The following is a 27,069-nucleotide window of genomic DNA, read 5'->3' on the forward strand; positions in this document are numbered from 1 at the left end:
GAATGTTTTAACTTGTGTCTAAAACTGTGGTTGGAAACATACTTGTAAAATTAACAGAACTACAATACTACGTAAATGTGTATCAAAGAAAAGTTTTAAGACCACAGTTTCGTAGCCTATATTACGTGGCACTTTTTAAAATTCAGGAGTTAGTTTTAAATTTAATAGAACTTAACCGTTTTTATGAAATTATATGCTAATTTAAAACAAAAATTAACATCAGCAAGGTGGTATGATCAACTTATACATGTTATTGAAATTCATGGGCTTATAAACCTCAATTTACATGCTACAGCAATTGCAGATTCAGAGGGATAAAAGACTAAAACTCCGACCAATAAGCAGCCCATTAAGCCCACTTGAATATTTCAGTAAAGGCTTTATTTTATGTGTAAAGCGACGTAAGCTAGTTTTCAGAAAAAATGTTTTTAGCGTTTATTTATTCAAGGTCTCATTTCTAATTACCAATAAGAGAAGCCACAACACTCATTTTAATAAAATTACATTAACTTTAAAATAATATATATTAAAGTGGTAGCTTTAAAACAATCTAATTTATTGAAAAATTGACATATATTTTGGGGTATGAAACTGCAGCAGTTCAAAGACGACGAAGGGGGTTTGTGCAAGTTGTTGTACATTAACATGTAGATCAAATGATCTGTGTTTAACGTTAGAGATGCGAAGCCAATAAAAATTACTAATTTTTTATGCTTTTATTGAATATTTGTTTACAATAAAGATTTCTTCACCTTAATGCTTTTCTTTGCTTATTGGCTCTAATACACTTGTATATTATTCCAACTACACTGGCCCTCCCGACTTTTGGTGAGATTCCTAGACTACTAATTAGAACATCATTCACCCTTGCAAAGTGTATTTTTTCATGTACGGTATAAAATCCTAAGATATTTTTAGATTGTTAAAGCCGCTATAATGTATGAAAAACGTAAAATAGATAGGTTTTATATAATAATAAAATAAAGGGTGTCGGACTAATGGGTTTTCGCTTTTTTTATTAGTGGCTCTTCACGATTCCTGATAATTTAGTAGTATCGGAGTATAATAACATAACTTGTAGAACTTTGGACTGTGAAAGTGACAGTCACAATGAATGTCACAATGTGACATCCTCAAATATGTCTATATTTTTCGGTGAATTAGATTATATTAAAGCTTCACTTTTTATTTCTAGTTAGCGATACCTAAGCAAAAACATCTTTATCTACTGTGGGTTATGAATATATTCTTAAAATCCTTTAATAAAAAGCAACATTGATTTTTTTTTTTAGAATTTCGCTGAAAGCTTGACTTTCCTAATGTAGCTCGCGGATTTGAATTCCTGTCACACCAAACATGCTCGCCCTTTCAGCCGTGGGGGCGTTATAATAGTGATGGTCAATCCCACTATTCGTTGGTAAAATAGTACCTCAAGAGTTGGCGGGGGTGGTGATGACTAGCTGCCTTCCCTCTAGTCTTACACTGCTAAATTAAAGAGTATCGAAACTGGTTTCTAGCGTTGTAGTGCGCAGACATGCCGCTGTGTCACTGGGTGGGAGGAGGCATTTCTAATAAATAACTATTGATAGAGCAATACTGTAAAATGCAGACTAACAACAACAACAACTACAAAACTGCACAATGTAGATCTTTGTTAAGACGCGATATGTTGATCTACAAGTATGTTTCTGTTGTTTATAAGTAGACCAATTTTCTAACTTTAAAAATATGTCTAGTTTTTAGCTTGAGATTACCGCTGGATTTATAGCACACGTAAACTGGTTGAGTATTTAGATTAAAATAATTTTGAATATGTCAATCGTCAAGTCACGTAATACGAAGAACTAATATCATGCCATGGTACAACAGTGTGTATTAGAGATATATTTTATCAATTTTTTTGGCCTTTCAAAGATAGTGTGAAAAAGATACTACAATGGAATGGAATAATAATAATCCTTGTCTAAAAATATATATATATTCAGGTTTTAATAAAGTATTCCTATCAGAAACTTAGAATTTTCAAGAAAATAATAGAATATCCTTCATACTTAACAGGTTTAGAAAACAAAGGAATGTGGATTAAAAACAGAAAAGACTTGCAATAAGTCGTACTCAGTGTGTCATCTTGTAACAGGTGAGTATCCATGAACATAAAGAGTATCCACAACATAATAAAGAAAAAAAATCTCCATCTGAAAAATACTTGCACACGAGTTTCTTCTACAATAGTTGTTCAACTGTCGCATACTAGATGCAGAATGAAAACAGTATTTATACTATTCTAAACAACTCCCTTGTAGATTTTTGTGTGATCTGACTGTAGAAACAGACACTCGGAAACTGTTGTCCACATACCAAATACAACATGAAGTGGTGCACTTTGGGCATGCCACATTTATGATGGAGCCATTTACAATGGAAACTATGCTGCAAGACTATTGTTAAGGTGCGTTACTGTACATGGCGACATAAACTCTAATGATACGGTAAGGCTCCAAAATCCTTTTAATATAATGAACTCAACCTTTTTTATTACTTCAAATCATTATTGTTTTAGGTCTCTTCTACTATTGTCATCACTCTTTAACATGATATGATAGAAACCTGTTTCTCTTATACCATGTTATGGTGATGAATGCTCATAGTTTATGGCCACATATGACCTTTTTAAGTTACATTAGTATGTATTAATGAAAATGAAGGAGTAAACATGTTATATAATATTTGTTTTTAATTATGTACTAGCTATCCTTAAGTTTAAAGTGAAGACTGTTATTCAACACTACCCACTACCAGCTCTTTACCAACGAAAATTGACATGAACTGCTACATTATAACGCCTTCATAGCTGGAAATGCGAACACATTCAGAAAACGGCATTCAAATTCGTAGCCCTTAGATTGCCAGTTGAATGCGATGACCACCAGGTTATGCTGGGCCAATTATACAATATATTGTTTGTTTTGACTTTCGCGCAAAGCTACACGAGGGCTATCTGCGCTAGCCGTCCCTAATTTAGCAGTGTAAGACAAGAGGGAAGGTAGCTAGACATCACTACCCACCGCCAACTTTTGGGCTACTCTTTTACCAACGAATAGTGGGATTGACCGTAACTTTATAACGCCCCCACGGCTGAAACGGCGAACATGTTTGGTGCGACGGGAATTCGAACCCGCGACCTTCGGATTACAAGTCTAACACTTTAATCTACCCGGCCATGCTGGGCCTATATACAATGTACTGATGCAACTTACAGCTGGAAAATGATGACAAAAAACAACAAACAAACAATTTATACTACAAATACATCGTCTACAACAAATACCATACTTAAATTTCCTAGATTTGATGTGTTTAATTTAAAGAAGGCTAATGCAGTGACGCCTGACCCTGATAATTTAGTAGTATCGGAGTATAATAACAAAAAACATATATATACTGTTTATATACTGTAAACAACTGAGAATAGATGAAATAGTTCTAAGAACAGTACAAGCCCTGGAACATTGTTAAGAGAATCTAATGGTTTGGATTCATTGTCGTACATTGTGAGTTTGACACTTGCTCATGATAAATTTTGAGTTTTACACTTATAACGCATCCACAGCATAATGTATATTGAAAATATTTAGTGGTATCACATGGTTTCAAATCTGGCTTCATGGTTCCAAATTTCAAAGCCCTACCATAAAATCAACTTGAAACTTCTTTTTTTTTCTAGGACCACATATGTTTAGTCAATAAAATAACTTGGCATTTGAGCGTCAAATGCAATGGCGTGTATTACAACATTCTATAAAGTACTAGAAAGTTACGGATTATAACGATATTACTTACTTAATTACTGTTTTTTGACTTTCGCGAAAAGCTACTCTTGGCTTACTTCCGTTAGCTATCCATATTTGTGTGTGTGTGTTTTTCTTACAGCAAAGCCACATTGGGCTATCTGTTGAGTCCACCGAGGGAATGGAACCCCTGATTTTAGCGTTGTAAATCCCTAGACTTACCGCTTTACCAGCGGAGGACCCATATTTTTGAAGTGATAGACGAGAGAGAAGGCAGCTAGTTAACCACACCTTCCGCCAACTTGTGGACCATTTCAACAGGATAATGGGATTCGACCGTCACTCTTATAACGCATATACAGTATCAAAGTTAAAAGCGCGATTTATATATTTTTGTAGCGGTAACAGGGTGAAGGTTTCAGACGTGTGAGCTCAAATCACACCTTTTATTCAAATGTTTTTCATCTTCGTGAATTTAAAAACCCTACTATCGTATACGTCATACAAGTCATTAATATAAACTAGTGTTATATAGATATAGAGGTATTAAAACAAGTATTTGAAGAACTTCACTACTCACCAGGGTGGGCTCAAGGTAATTTATTGTCCCAGTAAATATTAAAATTTTAGTCTTCACATCATAACTCCTTAATTTAGTGATCATTTGATTACAATATAATGTAGTTTATATTTTTAAAGTCGCCTGATAAGTTGTTATAGAATTTAGAAGTTTAAAGTGTTCTGGTTACCGTGTGAATAGAATGTACAGTCGGTCAGATGAAGAAAACTTTTTCAAAAGTTTTAATGTAAGGTTATGTAAATTTTGCACACGATTTTGATTTTAGATTTATTTCATGATCATCTATGAGAACTTGAGTTTATGGCATGAAACCATTGGATAGTATAAAATTATCATTCGTTTTTTGTTATTTTTTTCTCTGTGTGAGTTGCACCTGTGCTGGGGTGCGAGACAAAAACCCTGCCGCTCTATAATTAAGTGACAAGAAACAAATAAGCAAAATGAGCCGCCCACAGTAAATACTTAGATTGCCTGTGTGGTTGAGACAGGCCTGGTGTTACATTTGCTCATTTAGAAAAATAATAACTTATTACCATGCTTTGCTTTCTACCATTAAATTATTATTTTTATTTACTTTTTAATCTACTGAAAAAACAACTGACCATTCTTGCTTATTTAACTAACAAATATATTCTCTCGTGTAATACTTTATTAAAGTCTTTTCCTTGTTTGTTTGTAGTTAAAAAGCTACACAATGGGTTATCTTGCTCTGCCTACCATAGGTATCCAAACTCTGTTTCAGGCGTTGTAAGTCTGCACTGTGCCACTGGGAGCTTCAAAGGATTCTTTAAAGTTCCTCCCAGATGTCCCCCCCTGGTACAGAGGTAAGTTTACGGATTTACGACGCTATAATCAGGAATTCGATTCTCCTTTGCTATAAAAAAACAAGCAAACAAACCCTCACAGATTGGCAGTAGGTGTACGGACTTAAAACGCTAAAATCCATAGCATGATTTCTAGTGGTGGACAAATTGTAAATAGCCTGCTATATAACATTGCGCTAAAGCATACTTAAATTCGACTCGAAATCTGTGGATCGCGGGTTCGAATCACCGTTATCGAACATACTCTCCCTTTTCTCCGTGGAAGGCGTTTATGTGATGGTCAAGCCCCTTTATTCGTTGATAAAATAATAGCCCAAAAGTTGGCTGTGGGTGGTGCTAATTAGCTGCCTTTTCTCTAGCTTATCACTACTAAATTAAGAACGAATGATGCAGCTAGTCTTCAAGTAATTGTGCACGAAGTTTAAAACAAACAAACTGAAAGTCCAGGTCAGTGGTCCTTAACCTTGTTGGAGGTAATGAACCCCGGAAGTTTCGTACTTGCATTCACTGAGCCTTTCGGAATTGGAAAAATAAAATATGATGTTTTTCAAATTCAAAACATAAGTAGATATTTTATTAGTGCACAAAATGAACCATGCATCAGTTGCACACATGTCACTGTGTTCAAAGAACAAAACCAACAAAACATGAATTTCACACAAAAACAAAAACATAACTCAATGAATATTTACTGCAAATCAATGTGACTTTTGCTGTCGCCTTTCAGAGACAAGTTCAGAAATGCGCGGCTTCACCTTGGCAAGTGCCACTCTCATATCATTTTCGCAACAAAGTCTATTCCTTTTCTTTGTTTTTATGCCTACCATCCTCGAAAAGGATTGATCGCAAAAATACATTGTAACAAACGGTATGAGTATCTCAAGGGCTTTCTTAGCAATAAAAGGATACACTACGATTTGGTGACACCAAAACGTTGGGAGTGTTGTTGTTCTGAAAAGCTGCTGTTGAACCTGGCTCTGTTGAAGTTCAATGATTTCGTCGAGGTATTCATCATTGACATCTGCTGTCACAACACTAAACATGAACGGTTGTGTCACCCATGCTGGATATGACTCTCTGGTGGGGAAGTATCCGTCGAGAGACTTTGCGAGATCATCTAAGTGCATGGCAATTGCTTACTTAGTTCCACGGGTACAGAAATGTCTCCGATTTCAGATACATCTTTGATCTTACTTACACAGTCGTCCAGCAGGGGAAGTTTGCGAAGTTATCATTCTCTGTTCGTCGTTTTCATAACGGTAGCTTTTTTTGGAAAAACCTTCAGGTTTTCTTCTGCTTCGATGATGTTGACTCCACCGCCTTGCATCTGTTGATTGAGATGATTGAGAGCATTGAAGATATCGGCCATGTAAGCCAAAATGAGAATGAACTCAGATTTTTCGAAGCAATCTGCATGACAATGTTGGTGCTCTCGCTAAAACAGGGCTAATTCCACACGCAAGGCAAAAACACGATTCAGCACCTTTCCCCGGGATAACCACCGAACGTTAGAATGGTACAAAAATACCTCGAATTCAGAGCCCATTTCATTACACAGCGCTTTGAAGATGCGGTTCTTCAGGGCACTATTTCGCACAAAGTTCACACATTCCACTACAATTTTTAATACTTCTACCAGTTTTGAAGTCAAAGTTTTTGTTGCCAACGCATGACTGTGCAGAACACAGTGCGTTACAATGATGTGCGATGAATCGGCTTTCGCCAGCACACCAAAACCTGAGTTTCGTCTCAGCATGACTGGAGCTCCGTCTGAACAATCTGCAGAAACCATATCCCACGAAAGATCGTTGTCTTTGAAAAAGTCATCCACAAGTTTCTTCACGTCAGCTGCCTTAGTTGTTGCTGTAAGAGGCTTACAAAATAAAAAACTTCTTTTATCTCGACGTTCTTCACATAGCGCACGAATACAACAAGCTGGCTTAGATTGGAAACGTCGGTGGTCTCGTCGAGTTGAAGGCTGAATTTTGCTAGGCTTGAAACCATATCTGCAACTACTTGAGCCAAGATGTCATCGCTCATGTCATCTTTTCTGCTGCTGATGGTGTCATTTGAAAGAGGAATTTGTGATAACTTATTTTCAAAAGCTTTTTCCAGCATGATATTCGCCATCTTCAACACAGCTGGTTTTACGAGTGCTTCACCAATAGTGTGTGGTTTGCCCTGCTTTGTGATCAAGTACGCAATTTCGTACGATGCTGTGAGAATCGGTTTGTCGATGGGTACAAAGCCGAGAACAGGCAAAGTAGCCTTTTCATCGAAACTGGCTCTCTTTACCTCGAATTCAGCAAGCGTTGTGTTCTTATATTTCCCATCTCCATGCAGCTTTAGGGAGTGTTCTCTTAGTTTTGTCTGTGCTAGACTGGAATTGCTCAGCTTGGCATTGCATATCATGCATTGAGGACGCTGACTCCCATCATGTTCCGTTATACACGTGAGTCCATATTGTACGTATTCGTCCGACCACTTTTTCTTTTTGCTCGACATAGTTAGTATGAAGGGATTGAAGGATTAGGAAAAAAATCACAAATGACGCACCATTACAACAGTCACAAGTCGACTGCTAAGCGCACGAAGTTCCCTGCAGCACAGATATTAAAGGCCAAGTGATGTGACGTGATCAGCCGCAGCCAATGATGGCCAAGTGGAGCATAACGTCACGAATCATACGAGTGGGGTGAACGAAACGGACACATACACAGAGTGTGTGTTTTGACTTCCGCCGAACTCCTGAGACTGACTCAACGAACCCAGGTTAAGAACCACTGGTCTCGGTGAACAACATTGACCGGAGTGCCCTAATTAAAGAAGGTGATGACTTTATAAATATAGGAAAGAAATAATTAGAGAAAAAATATTTGAAACGTGCTAAATTTACTTCAAACATAGACTATTTCAAATGATTTGAAATCATTCATTATAGTTAAATTATTAAGGTTAATTCGATTAGAAATATTAAAGAATTAAAAGTAATTCAAGATTAACTTGTAGATTTCTCTGTTTATTTTGAAAATTTCACTAACACGAGTGCATAGACTGAGATAAGAACTTGAGCAAGCATATATTCTTCTTTTCAAAGTACGGCGGTAAGTCTGTGAACTTACAATGCTAAAATTAGGGGTTTGATTCCCCTCGGTGGATTCAGCAGATAGCCTGATGTGGCTTTTCTATAAGAAAACACACATATACTCTTTTTAAATTAACATTTTTAATAATCCTGTTTCTTTAGTTTTAATGTCTATCATAGACGCAAATCTCTATAATAACAACACTGTAGTATTTCAAACAATTTAGATTAATGACATGTAATTGATGTATGATGCTCTGTAGGAAAACACTGACAACCTTTGAATTGATTTCATGCACATGTTGTTGTTTGGCGCTTATTGGCGCAAAGTAGCTTGGCTATCTGCGCAAAATAACCGGTAAAAAACAAAACAAAATGTAAAAGTAAAAGCGTTGTAAATGTAAAAAATAATCAAGGTAAAATTAAAGAAACTTCAAAAAAGCATGTAAAAACTTAAATAGGCCAATGACTCTTAAAAAATTAAAAACACAAGTAAGGTGGACAGTGTCACCATCGCCAATGACAATGTCCTGGTCAGGGGTAAATCAGTGTAAAGAAACATGTCGCATCGACGGCATGGCAGTAAAATGAGGGCTATTGTTACTTTAATGTCACAAAGGCCACTCATTGGTGCATCATTCCAAGAAAAAAGATGATGAGTTAAAAAACTGTGACCAGTGCGTATACTAGCCAGGACAACTTTATTATTTCGAGCCTTAAGGAAACAAGACAGTCAAACACCAACATAAAGTTTGATCTAGAAACATTTGTTATCATATTGTTTACCCCAAGTCGACTGTCAAGTGGCACGGAACCAAGCTTTGAATACAGGACTGTAGTCCATATATGAGACAGTCACGGCAGTGATAGCAACAGAGCAGACGGGCTTACCTGCTATGTCAGTAAGCTCGTTTCCGCGAACACCGACGTGACCTGGTATCCAGAAAAACTGGATAGAAATGGAAGATAAAGAAAAATGGGTCAATCGTTTTGAATATCGACGAGAACAAGGCGAGATCTAACGCGAAGCGATTCCAGGGCCAATAGAGAGCTAAGAGAATAAATAGTATAAATTGTGCAGTTGGTGTACACCATAGCTTCTAGGTAATCCACGGCAAGAGAAATAGCGCACAACTCGACAATGCACAAGAAAACTGTAGAGGGGATCTTATGAGCAATCGTTGAACCATAACAATCCATGACAGAGCCTACAGAGACACCTCGTTTCGAGCCATCCGTATAAACTGGAATAAAAAAATTGTTTGAAAGATGGCAAATATAAGATGGTACTTCCAATGAGGAGTATCCGTCTTCCTTAGATGACTCAGAGAAATTCACAGTGAGGATAATAATAAGTCATGGTGGGATGGACTGATCAGTGTAGAAAGCAATGCCATCCAAGTACAGACCTAATTCAGTAAGCTGCATCTGGATACGAAGGTAAAAAGGAAAAATGGCAGACCATCTATTCCGAAAGGACATAGCTCACTGATGAAGGAAGAAACAACCCCAGCTGGGATGCTGTGGAAAGGATCGCAGTTTTAAAGCACACTGTAAAGAAAGCTGCTAGTGGTGGAGGTGAAAAGGAGGTTTGTGGGACTCAGTGTACAAACTCTTGGCTGTAGAAGTGCAGAAATTCCTGTACAGAGCCAAGATCCCCAAATGGTGAACAGGGTCCAACATCTTCAAGGCTTAGGTCTTGGTAGATCCATTGTCCAGTTTGGATCAAATGAGAACATGATAGATTTTTTGCATAGAATATTGATCTACTTCTCAAGAGGTGGAAGAGAGAACACGAGACTGTTAAGTGCCCTTGTATACTTGACACATAGCTGCTTGATATGTGAAATAAAGGTCAGGATCACCTTAAGGTCAAAGATAAGTACCAAAAACTTTTCCTGATGGACCACGGGAAAAACAACATCACCAATATGAATCAGGGCGAACACCTCGTCGGAGGCAAAAGTGCATGAAAATAGTTTAATAGAAAGAAAAGGTAAAACCATTTACTTTGGTCCACTTCAACAAACGTTTTAGGTTAGTTTGAACCTGTCGTTTAATAAACCTCATGATCGACTACTGATATGAGATGTGGAAGTTGTCGACATCGAGCCCAATTGCAACAGTAGGAGAAACATTGTGCAGTGATAGCATTAATCTTCAAAATGAAAAGTGTGACACTCGAGACACGGCTCTAAGGGATTCCAAGTTATTGTGAAAAAAACGGTAAGGCGTCCCGCCACACGGACTTGGAATCGTCAGTTCATTAAAAAGAGTCGGGTGGCATGACCCATGGCCAGTCTCCCTCAAAATTATAGGAAAATGATCACTGCCCCATGGGTCACTGTCAACCCCCTAGAAAAATGAGAGAAAAGGAAGGGGAGCAAATAAAGAAATAAGTAGCAGTAAAATAGTAACTACGTGCATAAAAATAACTGTAAAAATCGTTATTAAAGAGAGAAATATTGTAAAATATGAGTATGTACTTTATAGAACATCTTCTCCCATCCGCATCGGTCTGGCATGGCCAGGTGGTTAAGGCGTTCGGCTCGTAGTCTGAGGGGCGCGGGTTCGAATCCCAGTCGCACTTTTAACCATGGGGGCGTTATAATGTTACGCTTAATCCCAATATTCGTTGGTAAAATATGAGCCCAAGAGTTGACGGTGGGTGGTGATAACTAGCCGTCTTTCTTCTACACTGCTAAATTAGGGACGGTTAGCACAGATAGCCTTCGCGTAGCTTTGCGCGAAATTCAAAAACAAACAAACAAGGTTTTCACATCGTTTTAGTTTAATGTAATTTATTTATTGTGATTTTATCTGAGAAATGCTTAATTTATAATATATGAAATTTTTTTATTATTATATAATATGTAATTTTAGTATGATGTTATAATGAAATAAGTAATGATTTGCCCCTTAGAGGATTTATCACATGTTATATATTTTTTGTGAAGTGAAACTTAATTTTCATTTATAAATGCTTTCTCATCACGGATTATATAGATAACCGATTTATTTTTGTAAATATCTTGAATTTTTAAAAACAAATTAGTATCTTAAGTACACTTAAATCATTTTATATACATTTTCTTTTCCTCACGAACATAAACATTGTGTTGACAAACCAATGTTTACTAAACATATATACCAGTTTAAACTAGAACAGCATAAATTGTGGTATTTGTGTGGTGCACTTAATCTGATTGATTAATTACCTAGAGAAATAGAAGGATTTGACGCTATTGAGTAGTTTTTATTTTCATGTTTTATTAAAACTTGATAGTATACATGCCAACGATGTTTTGCCTTTTGTTTGAGTTTAATTACATGTTTATTAATTATAATTTGTGTATAAAAATGTAAACAACGTAACATTTCAAACAAATCAATGAAAATAACCAATAGTGCCTTTAAGAAATATTTTTTTAATGTTAACGTTTCCAGATATGTCAGATTTGGTAAATTTATCGTGGAAACGATTTTTAGTTAAACATGAAAACGTCAGGATGCCTTGGTTTATCAAGAGCCCAAAGTGCCCTTTGGTCAAAATATTCCAGTCATAAAATTTCTTTAATACGTAAGCTATCTAAGTTCAGACATACTAAATAATCTTAACGAAAAATTATCATCTCAAAGATCTTATCCCAAATCATTACGTTTACTAAAACATTTCAGTAATAAGCATAAAACCATATGTCCTTTACTAGCTATACAGCAATATATTTAAACAGTGTGTGTTTTTCTTTTAGCAAAGCCACAAAGGCTATCTGCTCAGCCCACCGAGGGGAATCGAACCCCTGATTTTAGCGTTGTAAATCCAGAGACATACCGCTGTACTAGCGGGGGTCATATATTTAAACGAAAACTATACTTACAAAGGTGTATATCAATTGAGTCAAAATCATTTGCAGTTTTGGGGATGTATCAATTATGCCTCATAACTGACCTTATAGATACCCCATTCAACACAAAAGTAAAGATATCTTTACGTAATCAATGATACATGAAGTATTTAAAGGATATTCCTTTAACAGGTACCGTAATAAAACACAACGAAATTACAACAGCTCGCAACTTAGCATTTAATTTTAGAATTCTGTATCCCAAAGAAGTCAAATTAAGTAAGAAACGTCTTTCCATCTTATATCAGTTCAATATATACATTTCCTATCAGTTAGCGTGAAAGTATATACCCAGAATTTTATGCAGATATATAGATGCTTGTCAAATTATTCCTCGTCTCCAGCCCGTTCTTCTATCCACCCTGCTTTACTTTTATCATACTTTACTACCCAAAACAAAAAATAAGGCTACCATACACCATTCACCTTCAAAATTGAAAGGGTGTTAAATCAATTTGGTATCACCAGCATGATGAAAAATAAAACAAGAAACAGAAAAAAAGAATCAACAAATATCACACGAAACAAGTATACTAATATCGAAAGAGGGCACTTCCGTTGAATATTTCCCAGTATAAAAAGTATTATATTTAATAATAGTCGAAAATATTCCACTTTTTCATATAAAAGTGTATATTGCTATAAAACCCAATCACAATGAACAAACTGTTTTAGTTACTTGTAAAATGTGTTATATGAAAGTTAGAGTATAGTATATTGTTCTGAGGCCCAACCAGGACTTACACACTGTTGAAGTTGTTTGTAAAGTAATTTCAACACTGTTGCAACGGATTTAATATTATTTTAATATTTATGTTTGTTACTTATTAATATATATATTTAGAAATGTATGTAACTTATATTCTTAAATGCTTGTTCCGAAAGTCTCGCCTGTTCTATAAATTTGTAGAGAAAGAGAGTTTGTTTGTTTCTTTGTTTTGGAATTTCGCACAAAGCTACTCGAGGGCTATCTGTGCTAGCCGTCCCTAATTTAGTAGTGTAAGACTAGAGGGAAGGCAGCTAGTCATCACCACCCACCGCCAACTCTTGGGCTACTCTTTTAAGAGTAAGAGTAAAAATCAACAATATATCCGTATCTTCGAATATTGTTGGGCTGATTGAATTTTCTAGAACTTCGCCTACAGATTATAAATTGACGCGCCAAAAGACAGAATGTAGAATATTGCTGGTCAGCTACAGTCACTATACTATAAACCGCAGAAACTATAATTGTGATAGTTATCACCATTAGATTTCATCAAGGAACATAGGGCCGCAATCGCTTGCGGATTCTTCAAGTGAGTAGGTTGTTAGCCCACTGCACCGAGCTGTCCCTAATTTAGTAGTGTAAGACTAGAGGGAAGGCAGCTAGATAATTGTGATAAACGCTTATTAATCGGAAAACTACAGATATTTCACAGAAACGTTTCTAGCTTTTGAACTTTACAAACCGTTTTAACTTCCGTGAATTAATTTTGGATATTAGTATTTCTACAAGGACATTAGATATTGTCGTTAAGAGAAGTGTACTGGCTTATCAACACATAATTAATTCGTTCTCTCTGAATATTCAATTCCAGATCAGATAGAAAACTCAGTATTATTAGTAAGTTTGTAAAACTTTGAAATATAAATTTTTATTTATAGTAACTATTTGTAACAACCGTTATTATAAATTATATTGCTGTTTGTATATTGAAATATATCTGTGTTAATAAATAAAATTGTGTGTATCAATCTTGTTGGAAAGTGTCATAAACTGGTTACATATTGACATTCAATTAACTTCTGAATTAAAATTACAATTTCCGGTTATTTTAAATCGTAAATCTGATACTCATCCGGGATAAATTATAGTACGTAGCAGTCCTCATTCGCGATATTAAGGCGGTAATGTAGTAGATTCGATTGCTTATAATTTTAACCTTGGTCTTTAGGTGATTCGACTGAGTTGGGTGACCTACCAAATTGTTGTTGAAAGTGGTTCAATGAGTTTCTCATAAAACCTTGTGACTCCAGACAGACAGATAAGAAGAGGTGTTGTCACTGGTTACATTGATATTATTATTTACTGATAGAACAACAAGAACGTTATATATATATATGTAAAAACGGCTCGTTTGGGTTGAGAAAATATTTTACGTAGAGGAGCGAACAACGTTTCGACCTTCGGTCATCGTCAGGTTCACAAAGAAAGAAAGAGGTAACTGACCGGAAGCTGACCGCATGTTTGAAAGGGGTTGTGTATCTGAGTGTCGGAACGTAGAGGGCGTGCTTAGATATTTCAATATATAATTTTATATTATTTATTTTATTAATTTTAATATAGGTATAAAGGTGTTCGTTTGTATTGGTTTATTTTGGGCTTAAGTTGTTGTATAAGTAAGACTTCTTTAATTTTGCGTTTGTTTATGTTTGTTTCTTTATTTAGTATTTGAGTGTTTTTTATGGTAATATTGTGTTTATTTGATTTGCAGTGTTCGAAAACGTGTGAAGGTGACTTTTTTATGTTCTTTGAATCTGGTTTCCATTTTTCTACTTGTTTCTCCAATATAGAAGTCGTGGCAGTTATCACATCGCATTTTATGAATAATGTTGGTGTGGTGATTGTCATCATAGTTTTTACATAGTATTGACCTCAGTTTTGTGCCTGGCTTTTGAATAAATTTGGTATTAACTGGAATGTCATATTTTGTTACTAGTTTTTGCCAAATGTTGGTTATTTTTTTGCTGATGTCGGGAATATATGGTATGCAGCAGTATATGGTTTCGTGATTTTTTGATTCGTGAGGTATATTTACTTTAGTTGGTTGATTTTGCTTTCTGTCTAGGTGTGTGCGTATAATGTTTTCTACGGTTTGTGGAGAAAACTTATTGATGTTGATGAAGTATTGTTTTATTTTCTCTAATTCATCGTTAATTTTATCTGGTGAGCATAGTTTTATGGCTGTGTTTATTTGGTTTCTTAGTATGTTGAGGTTTTGTTTTGTGCTGAGTCCCAAAGAATGTATAGTCCAGTATTCGTGATTTTTTCGGTGGATTTCTGTTTTAAATTGTGTGTCGGTTCTTGTAATTTTGAGGTTAAGAAATGATATTTGATTGCTTTCTTCTTGTTCACATGTAAAGTTGATGTTGGGATGTATAGCGTTAATGTGATTGAAAAAATTAAGTGTGTGTTCTGTAGATGTGAATCCCGCAACCGTGTCATCTACATATCTGTACCAGTATAGTGGTGGATGTAATGCTGTGTTAATTGCTTGCGTTTCAACTTGTGTCATAAAAATATTGGCTAGAACTGGTGATACTAGGTTGCTCATGCTTAGGCCATTTGTTTGTATATAGTTGTGGTTGTTGAACATGAAGTTTGTCTTCATCGTGGTGAATTCTATGAGGGTTGCTAATTGGTTGCTGGGAATGTCTATAGATGGGTTAGGGTCTCGGATATAGAGTTCTAAGGCTATCTTGCAGGCTTCAGCGGTTGGGACTTCTGTAAAGAGGGATATAACATTGCGACTGACCATTAAAGCTTTATGATTAAGTTGATTCAGATTAGACTTGAAATTAAAATAGTCTTTGTTGAATGAGCTGGCTGATGTTACATATTTGGAGAATGCCCATGCTATGAATTTACCAAGATTGTAATTAAACGATTCACATGTGGACATTTTTGGTCGTAATGGACAATCTGGTTTATGAGGCTTGGGGATGCCGTATATTTGTGGCGTGCGTGAGTCGGTTTTACGTAGGTAGGAATAAAGTGTTTGTGAAATTGTGTTGGCTTTTTTTATTTTTAGTAGTGTTTTGTTTAGTTGTGTTTCGTGTGTCTTTGGTAGGTTTGTGTGTATTGGTTTAAATTTGTTAGTGTCTGATAGATGTTCTTAATTTTTTGCACGTATTCATTCGTGTTCATTATCACTATAGCGTTACCTTTATCTGCTTCTGGAATTTTTATGTTTTTGTCTTGTTTTAGGTTTTTATGGAATTAATGTCTCTTTTTGTAAGATTGACTTTCAGCTTTCTATTTTGTGAAATTATGTTGATGGTTTTGTGAAAAAATTCTTTGAAAAAATCGTTTAAGATGTTGTTTTTAGGTGTTTTCAAAATATAAATTTTTAAATTTTCCTCGGAAGTTTGGCTGTTGGATGTCAATAAAATTGTCTAAGTTTGTCTTCTTTCAGTTGGTTGTTTTTGGTTGTTTTCTTGTTGTTTTTTTTTTTGTGGAAAGTATCACAAGTCTCCTGGCTAAATCTTCTAAACATGTTTTGATTTCTAAGGTTGGAATGTACCTAGGTGCTATTGCGAAGTTGAGTGATTTGTTAAGTAGATGTATCTCGTCTGTGTTTAATTGTCGGTCGGATCTGTTAATTATGAGGTTAGTCAACGATTTGCGTGGTGTCTTTTTTCTTGTTTGCATCTTAGTTTCTCTAGGTTTTTTGTTGTGGCAGGTCTTTCTGTCTCTGTCATTCCTAGTGTTAATTTGATTTATGTTTCGTTGTATAAGTCCGTAAATCCCTGGTTTAATGCAGCATGCCAGTTGATGGTCTATGTTAATTTTTTGTTTTTGTAAGTCATGTAGTTCTTTGTATTTCGTGTTCAACATGGCTTTAAGTAGTTTTATCTGTAAATTTTGGATAATGTTTGTGTATTTATTAAAATGTTTTGATAGTTTTACCTTTACAAAATTAGGGGTTAGTTGTTCCTTTCTATTTTCTGAACCCAAACGAGCCGTTTTTACACATATATTTTTCTCTACAAGTGGGTTTTCTCGACATCGCTGAAAAAGAACGTTACTGATAGCAAGACGAAATTTGTTACCCCACCTTGCCATTATAAAGTCTCAAAGTTAAAATGACATCTGTTACTTTTGCAGTATCAAGCCAATGAGTACAAATTTCACCGGTTACATTATCATGATGAGGTTTGAAGGAAAGACAACATTGGTAAAGTTATGATGTAAAAGAGAGAGATACGAGAACATAAGTTTGATTATTACCTTTAAATTAGTGAGTAATGAATTCATGATTTATATTATCATTATAAATTCTGAAAGCAAAGGAACAATGATTATAGAAAATTAAAAACAAATGGAATACCTATTTATGATCATTATGAAGGTAGCCAAGTGCACGCTTGTTGTGTTACTCTTATTTTGTTGAAGTATAGTAAACTCTCTTCATACAATCACATTGATTATCTGATAACAGATATAGCATCACATCCCAATAAGTCCTGTAATAAATTTATCTTATTTTCCTTTCCTATTTTCAGGCATTTGTAAAATAACATTTGCATTACCTGTTGTATTCCGCTGCTGGCGATGCATTTTGCTTAAGTACCAGAACTTATCAAACTCACCTGGCTACTACATTTATAATCTTGGTAGAAACACTGTTTATATTATTATTTTATGAACTATGAAGCTTAGATGTTATAAATCTAAAGGTCGATATTTCGTAAACAACAGCTACAAATAGCATTTGAACAAAAACTGTGAACATAAACATGTAAAGAGAAATATATTTTAATAAATGCTTTCTAAGTACATTTAGAGTTAATATTATGTCCCATGACAATACTTATAATAACAGATCAAAAATATTCGAAAGAGAAAATAATGTAAATTATAAGTTTATAAAATCAAGTAATAGAACTGTTTTTATACCTCAACTTTTATATCTAGGTGATATGTTTTTAGCTCTACTAGATGGCAATCGCGAGTTGGATTCTCGTCTATTAAATTTAATGTAATGCTTGTTTTATACCAGTTGTGGGCAATTCCATGGTCACTGGTCACATGTGGTCAACTCAAGTTTAGGAATCAGCTTTTTCCATCATTTACTTTTTATCGCAAATTTGGTAATCAGCAACTGCACTGCCTTACGTCATTGCTAATGTCGCACGCTTCATCACTGCCACAAACTCCGCCCATTTTGTAACGTCGGTCTGGTTTAGATGTTTATTATCGTTTGTGCATTGTTTTGTATGTGTTTGCAAACACATTTTTATTATGCAACTTTTAAGTGTTTAAATACATTTTGTTTTTAATTCCATAATATGGGCAAGTGGATAATTCGAAAACGAAAGAATCCAGGTGATGGTGAACACTCAGATAATAAAGATAATTTAATTGATTCTGGCATTACTGCAGAAAAGAAAATGGCGCGTGACTGGAAAAACATGAAACAAGAAGAATTTGATGAAAGTTGGGAGTTTGAAGCAAAGTTTTTAGGAATAATACAGTATACAACCTTAAGCAACATTTTAATAATTTTCATAACGAATTTGATGTAAAATTTCCAGTTCATAGCAAAAATCGTATGAATGAAATTACCCGTCTGAAAGCACAACTTCATGAACAAAAAGAGAGGCCCAAAATATTTTTATTATCAATAGAACTAGTTACGTTAGCTAGCCATGAAGTAGTTTGTATCCTAGCTAAAAAAAAAGAAGCCATTTTCTGATTCTGAATTAGTAAAAGAAATACTGATTATGGTCATTGAAACTCTGTTGGAGAATTATGATTCAAAAATAAAAGATGATATTCTTCAAAAGGTAAATAATTTGCAATTAATTCGAAGATCAATTGTCCACAGATGCTGGAGTTAGCGAAAGACAAAGAAAATCAATTGCTTAAACAACTAAAAGACTGTTTGTATTTTTCTCTAGCACTAGATAGTCAACAGATGTTAGTGACACTTCAGAGTTGATATTTTGGATTCGATGTGTAACTTCAGATCCTAAAGTGAGGGAAGAAATGTTTCGCCTTTATGGATTACGAGATCGAACATGTGGAAAAACATCTTTGAAAAATTTCTTGAAATGTCAGAAAAATTCAATCTGAATTAAAAAAACAACAACTGGTTTCTGTCACAACAGACGGTCCACCCGCCATGACTGGGGCGAAATTAGGATTTGTTTCTCTTTTGAAGCAGCTTTTAATTGAAAATAATGTGAAGCCCACGCTGCCATCTATCTATTGCATATTGCATCAGGAAAATGTATGCTCAGATGTCTAAAAGTGATGAATTGAAAAATTTGATAGACATTGTTGTAAAAGTTATGAATTATATTAGAAGTGGAATCGACAGTTTGTCGAGTCTTTGAAGAAAAGCAGTGATGATCTTACTAATTTTACAAATGTAAAGTGGTAAAACCCTTCAAAAATTAAAATAATTTTATTTCTTATAAAAATTAAGCCATAGTTTTTCTCTTGATGAGTAAAAATAAAATAATTAATTTATGATAAACTGAAATTTTAGAATAGTCGCATTTAAACTACTTTGATTAATTATTTCCTTTACAAATTAGACAATTTATTAGTGTTGAAATATTTAGTTAATAGTTTGAACTTTAGTTAGATACAACAACATAAATTTTACAAAACAAATCCCTAATACCATCAAGATATTCAGTCTGATTTATCCTTTTTATGCTTTTGTCAGAATTTTTAGAAAAGTAGATACAAGCATGAGAATGACTTAAAATATTATATGAAACAAATAATTATTTTAAGTAAAGTGACAAAATAAAGCCAAGGTTCATGCTTATATTATTATACCGAAAGATAATTGACAACATAAAAACGTGTACTAAAAACGAAAGGATAATTAAGCTGTATCTATCACTATGTGCTATAAATCTTATTTCTTATTCTGTTCATTTTTTTACACAAATGAATGAGATAACATGTTCAAAAGCCGAATATATAATATTGAATTGTATAAATCTACATGACATATACTTCTATCAGGTGGGCAGATTTCTGAATTTAAAGTATATCATTTCAATACAATTAATATTTGGGCCCCATCTGAACTTTGTAATTTATTCGTGTCATAATTCTTGGTTGGTCATATAAATTAGCAGATTTTTGAAGTAACATCGGACGCCGTTTTTTTTTTCTTCTATAACAGCAATATTCAGCTGTAAAAGTGCCCTAAGGAGGATAATATTTAACAGATATAAAAAAAAGAAAAGAGATCTTCCTCACAGATTAAATTGTAGGGTAAAAACAGTACATCAAAAGAAGAAACTGACATCATTGATGTCAATATTAAAAATAATTGAGTTTTCTAATGTAATAAATGTAGTGAACGTTTTACACTCTTCTTTACGAAAACTTTAAAATTATGGCGTGTTTTTATGAGAAGCTAATGAAGTTGTTTTTATTAATGCTATAATCGAGACCTAAATTAGTTTATGTAACAAAAAGGTGTTTACGTTTAAGAGATGCTATTAAAATACCATAAAAAGCAGGACATTGGTTAGTTTCTGGTTGATCCAGAATTTACAATGCAAATTTCTCATTAAGCAATATAAGCCATTTTGTTTTCTAGTGGCTCTTAAAGGTAAAATAACTTTATAATTCAGATGAGGTTTTACGGCTTTTTTCAAGTAGCTTCTGCCCTTATTGCCTGACATTTCCGTATTCAGATTTATTCTGTCAATGCCTTTTCTATTATTAATCAAATGTATCGTATTTGAGAATAAAACGTTGTCAATTAGCTACTAAATAATGTAATCATGTTAAGAAATTTTGTGACATGTACATATTTGTTTGAAATACTTAAATGATATATTAAATTTTGTATAGAATACGTGTTTAGGAAAATGTGGACATTAAACTATAACAGCTCGAAAAATGTATTTTCTAATTTTTGCCCATATACAATGCTGGCCAATGAACATAAAGAAAAAAATATGCATTTTGCGTTGTTAGACTCAACCACTTATTTGAGTAGAGCTTCGAAAGATGAAAATAAGAAAAGGGAAAATAAAAATAAAAAACATTTTAGCATTTAATATGGAAAATGTGAACACTATGAAATTAGCCTAAACACTAGCTGGTCAAAAGTTTAAGACCATACCAAAAATAAGTCCTAAACAGGGTAGGAAATACCCAACAAGAGGTCTCGGTAGTGAGTTGCACGGCTGTCATTGCGAATAACTGCAAACATTCGCTTTGGCATGGTTGATATAAGCGTTTGCTGAAGGCTGGCTGGAATGTTGTTCCAAGTGGTGAAGATGGCTTCACGACGATTATGCACTGTTTGGAATTGACGTTCATTTCTATAGACTTCCCTTGCCATCCACCCCAAACATTTTCAATGGAAGTTCAGTTCGAACGAACACGCTGGATGATCGAAAAGAATCACGTTATTCGCCATGAAAAAGTCCTTTGTCCTACGGGCATTGTGGATTCCTGTTGGAAGATCCAGTCATTTCCACACAAGCGAGGACCTTCAGTCAATAAGGATGCTCTCTCAAACATGCCAATGTAGCCAGCTGCTGTTTGACGCCCCTGTATAACTTGAAGCTCCATTGTTCCATGGAATGAGAAAGCACCCCAGATCATGACGAAACCTCCTTCACTGTATCGTGTAGAAAATGTCTCCGGTGGCATATCCTTATCGTCCAAGTAACCGTTAGAAGCCATCTGGACCATCCCGGTTAAATTTTTTTCTCATCAGAGAACAAAACCTTTGTCCACTTTTCTACGTCCCATGTTTGGTACTTCTCAGCAAAGTTTAACCGAGCTGTTTCGTGGTGTGGAAGGAGACGTGGCCTTTAAAGACATTTACGGTTTTTAAGTAGATGCCGTCTTATTGTTCTTGAGCTGCACTCTGCGTCCGTAAGGGCTTTAGTGTAGTTAGACGATCGGCTGGTGTCTTGCAGACAACCCGTCGAATTCTCTTGCTCAACGCCGACGAAATTTTCTTGGCCGACCACTTGAAATTCTCGTCCTCAGGGTCTTTTAAGAAATTTGCAACAGCAGTTTTACTACGTCCAATTTCACCAGCGATGGCACGTTGTAAGAGTCCTTGCTTTTGCAGCTCGACAATTCTGCCACGTTCAAACTCTGTCAACTTTTTAGCCTTTGCCATTTTTTTTACACAATGTAACACAGATGTCACTGGGAGATGTTGACAACGCTAATGCTTGAACACAAATGACTACATTTCATTACATGTTTACCGATTAACGCTTCCCTTCAGTATGGTCTTAAACTTTTGACCAGCTAGTATTTAGGCTAATTTCATAGTGTTCACATTTTCCCTATTAAATGCTAAAAATGTTTTTTATTTTTATTTTCCCTTTTCTTATTGTCATCTTTTGAAGCTCTACTCAAATAAGTGGTTGAGTCTAACAACGCAAGATGCATATTTTTTCTTTATGTTCATTGGCCTTAAGATTTTGGCCAGCAGTGTGTGTGTTTTACAACTGTCAAAGATTTTAGACTGAGATAGAAAATGTATGCAGATAAGCATATAAATTATTAAATTACTGGTTAACTTAGTGGTGTCCCCCAGTGACACAGCAGTATGCGTGAGGACTTACAACACTACAAATTGGATTTTGATACCAGAGGTAGACAAAGTACGGGTGGTCCATTGTGTAGATTTGTGTTTAACTACAAACAAATCTTGTGTAAACATACCCTGCTATTATAATTACTAAATAATTCAGTTGTTATGTATACATTAAATTCAATTACGTATTTCCTGCGCATATACAGAATTTGGATATTGTTGTTTTCTTAGTGCAAAATTACACAATGAATTTTCTGCGCTCTGTCCAGCATGGAGAATCGAGCTCCGGATTTTAGCTTCCAAGCCCGTAAATTTACCGTTAAGCCACCGAAGGATACATCAGCTTTTGAAAAATATTTAGTTAGTAAAATTACTGAATACTTATATAAATATATAACCCATATTTCCAAGTCGTTGGTTTTTCTAGAAAGAAAGGAAAATTATTTTTACTTTATGTCTTATCGATATCTTGTGATACGATTTCTTGAAAAATATATTCATAAACCTTTGACGTTTAACGAGGCCTGTTTAGCTCGTTAGATAATAGTATTGATATATAAACCACTGATGTTTAGCAAGGCCTATTTAGCTCGTTAGATAACAATGTGCTGATATATAAACATCTGGTGTTTAGTGAAGCTTCTTTAAGAAGTTAGATAATAACGTGTTGATAAATATAAACATCTGACAGTGACGCCTGTTTAGCAAGTTAGATGATAATGTGTTGATATATAAACTGCTTATGTTTAGCGAGGCCTGTTGAGAGAGTTGGATAATAATGTGTTGACATAAACTTTTAATGTTTAGTAAGACCTGTATATCAGTCTTGATAAAAACATGTTGATGTGTATTAGCATGTTCCTTCTCTTACAGTGCTTTTACATTTTTCTGTATGTTATATTTCCACGTATTATAATCCTATTCTCTCTATTAATTATTTGTCATCTTAATTCTTAAGTGTTTTTCACCTATCGATATTATTAAGAAAAACGTTTAAAACGTGTGTCCCTGATTAATTAGCGGTAAGTTGCGAATTTGCAACTCTAAAATTTGGGTTTAAATTTTCCACAGTGGCCAGATCGTAGATAGTCCACTGTGTAGGTTTGCGCTAAAGAAACACAACAACAAGTACGTTTACTTTCAATGGACAGGTGATTGGCTTAAAAATTCTACAAATTCTTATAGATTGTATATGTTGAATAATACTATGTTATTAACATGAAATTGTGTGAACTCCTTTACATCTTCTCTCTTATTTCAGTTTTGTTTCAGAGAGGAATATATAGAGTTCATAATACTTTTCCCACAATGTTTAGTCTGTGCAGATAGACAGGGTAGGATGGATTTGAAATGCATTAGTCACCAACAAACTGATTTTCCTGCAAAAATAGTTACTGAAAGTAGCATTACTTAACAGGTGTAACTCTTTAATTGTATAACTAACATCCAAACGGTGTGAGTAGTTGTAGTTTCAGGTTTAAATGACTGGTTAATTACAAAACTAAATCTGTGAGTTATAATTAGCGGTCTACTTATAAAAACAGTTAATTGAACAGATAGTGAGATTTATGTAAAGGAGTTTGTTTGTTTGTTTAGAGCACAAAGCTACACAATGGGCTATCTGTACTCTGCCGAACACAAGTATCGAACCCCGAGTTCTAGCGTTGTGAGTCCTCAGGCATATCTTTGTGTCACTGGGGACTTTTAAAGGAGTTCACAGAGTGGGTAAAGGAAATCACCATTTTAATTGAACTCCTTATATATAATATCCATTTCTTAGCATAATGTCACATTATAATAAAAGCTTACATTCATTATCTGTGGAAGTAATCTAATAGAAAATAACTACTGTTATTACACTGCTATAGCTGAAATTTCTGTAGAACTGGAAAGAAGATTACATTCATTTCTACACCTGTCTTTCCTAATATACAGAGATGATATGTATTATGATATGTATTTCGATTTAGGGTTTCGTATTTGTATTTTTTAGAATGGATGGTGAATAAAGTTAGCAGCTGAAATATTATCACAGAAAAAGGCAGCAGAAAGAAGCCTGCTTATATATTTTTTATTTGCATTTGCATTTTAATTCCAGCTAAAATTATCTGGTAAAGAAGAACGCATGGGAAAACCAGTGGTAAAGGTGGAAAAATATGACAGAATATAGGCTAATTGCTAAATTTTTTGGTAAAAAGTTTTCGGTAGTTATATATTCAAGAACTGCGTAAATCATACTTATAGAAGATTTTTTCAACATTTTCTCGTGGTGAAATGGACATATAAGAAAGCCTGGTTTGTATATGATGACTATTGGGCCTACACTGGTAAATAGACATGTGGTAAAGGTAGAGTTACTTTAGATGTTTATTGTTTTGGGTATTTCTCTTGAGCATAGAGTATGGTCATCATTAACTGTACGGATGAATAACTTTTAGATTTTATTTCGTCTTAAGAATACAGAAGTATCAATGCAAGTCGCACAAAAGGCAAAAAAAACAAAATGTTATAGACTACAGTACCAAGCATATCTTCATAATGAAAATGATTTTTTACTCAAGTGTTTATATTGTATGGTTGTAGCTTAAGAAACTTAAGAAACAAGTGAATGAATGAGTTGTGGCATCAAACTAATAAGTTAACTACAGTTCCTAATGAGTGCGTTTGATAAGCTTATGTGGTTTCAAAACAGTAAGGCACACATTAACACAGAGTGGCCTTCCAGAAACGTCAAAACTTCTCTTGCAATTTTAAGCCCGACATGGCCAAGTGGTTAAGGAGCTTGACTTGCAATCTGAGGGTTGCAGGTTCGAACCTCCGTTCTATCGAACATGCTTGCCTTTTCAGCATTGGGAACATTATAATGGTTCAACCAATCCCACTATTCGTTGGTAATAAGAGTAGCCCATGAGTTGACGGCGAGTGATGAAGAGTAGTTGCTGTGATTTTTATTCAAGATAATATTTAGTCGTTTGAATAAACGTTAATAGTGCAATAAAACATAATAATTCTGAATAAAGATGTAGATGCAAGAGTAGTTGATTTTAAGTGTCAAAATCACACAACTCGTGTGGCGTGAGAAGATTTTGAGAGAAAACAGTTAATTTGGCTGAAATCATTTGAACACACGGTTATTTAGGTCTTCTTATAATTCAGGAATACAATCACTTAGTGTTTGGTTTGTTTGAATTAAGTACAAAGCTACGCAATGACAATCTATTCCCTGCCCACCAGGGGTATCAAAACCCAGTTTTTAGCGGCTTGAGTTCGCAAACATACCGCTGTGCTACTGGGGGGCCAATCACTAATAACTGAATAATTTTTCATTTAATTAAGTCTTCTGTATTTTATAATTTAATATTTCTGAACTTACAAAGATAAACACCGAATCTCATATGTTATTTAGAGAAAGGAATAAAGTAAAACAAAAGGCTTTACATTATAAACTGGGTTAAAAGTACGAAGTGTGACTAATTATGTCCCCAAGTGTTATTTTAGGGCAACCCAAATGTTATTGAGAAAAGAGCAGTAGAATATCACTAAAGTTGATAATAGGATATGGAACACTTTACCTCCAGAACACATGTACATATATTTTTTTAATATGTTGATCACGTTCAAACTTATAAATAAACATGATATTGAGGATATTAAGTGATACTAATTGTTGGTCCAGATGATATAATATAGTCAATTTCTTATCACTTGACCCTGACTATCATTTATACATAGTGGAATACCCTATGTAAGGATTTGTAAATTAGCTTAATATCTTTTTTTTTTTCTACTATTGTAAAATGGGCATTAAATGAGAGGAGAACGATAGCAGGAACGTGTTCAAAAAATGTAAACACCATAAAAAGGAAAGCTACAGTTATATTAAAAAAACACCAAACATATGTAAACACCATAAAAAGGAAAGCTACAGTTATATTAAAAAAACACCAAACATACAGGAACGTGTTCAAAAAATGTAAACACCATAAAAAGGAAAGCTACAGTTATATTAAAAAAACACCAAACATATGTAAACACCATAAAAAGGAAAGCTACAGTTATATTAAAAAAACACCAAACATACAGGAACGTGTTCAAAAAATGTAAACACCATAAAAAGGAAAGCTACAGTTATATTAAAAAACACCAAACATACAGGAACGTGTTCAAAAAATGTAAACACCATAAAAAGGAAAGCTACAGTTATATTAAAAAAACACCAAACATATGCTTGTGGAAACTACTATTGTCTAATTGCAGTAGGTTTTCATATGTGAATGTCAGTTTGAGCAATGATAGCACGATATGTCAGAACAATTCCGAAGCTAACAACATAATGTTGTTGTGCTAGTTCTTTTACAATAGTATGCAACGCGTTGAATGTGCGTGAAAACATTTAATAATGTATCTTTTTTTAATATACTTGGCCAAATAATGTTAACTTTAATTGTAATTCTGTAGTTTGGATTTTGTTGCGAATAAATTTTCATGCATCATTTTTGTTGCAGTACAGTTTGATTAATGTCCTGAATTTAACTTAAATTTTGAAATTTGGAGTTATCCATTTGAGTTTGTTGATG

The sequence above is a fragment of the Tachypleus tridentatus genome, chromosome 11 (genome assembly GCF_004210375.1).
Source record: "Tachypleus tridentatus isolate NWPU-2018 chromosome 11, ASM421037v1, whole genome shotgun sequence".
Classification (NCBI taxonomy): Eukaryota; Metazoa; Arthropoda; class Merostomata; order Xiphosura; family Limulidae; genus Tachypleus; species Tachypleus tridentatus.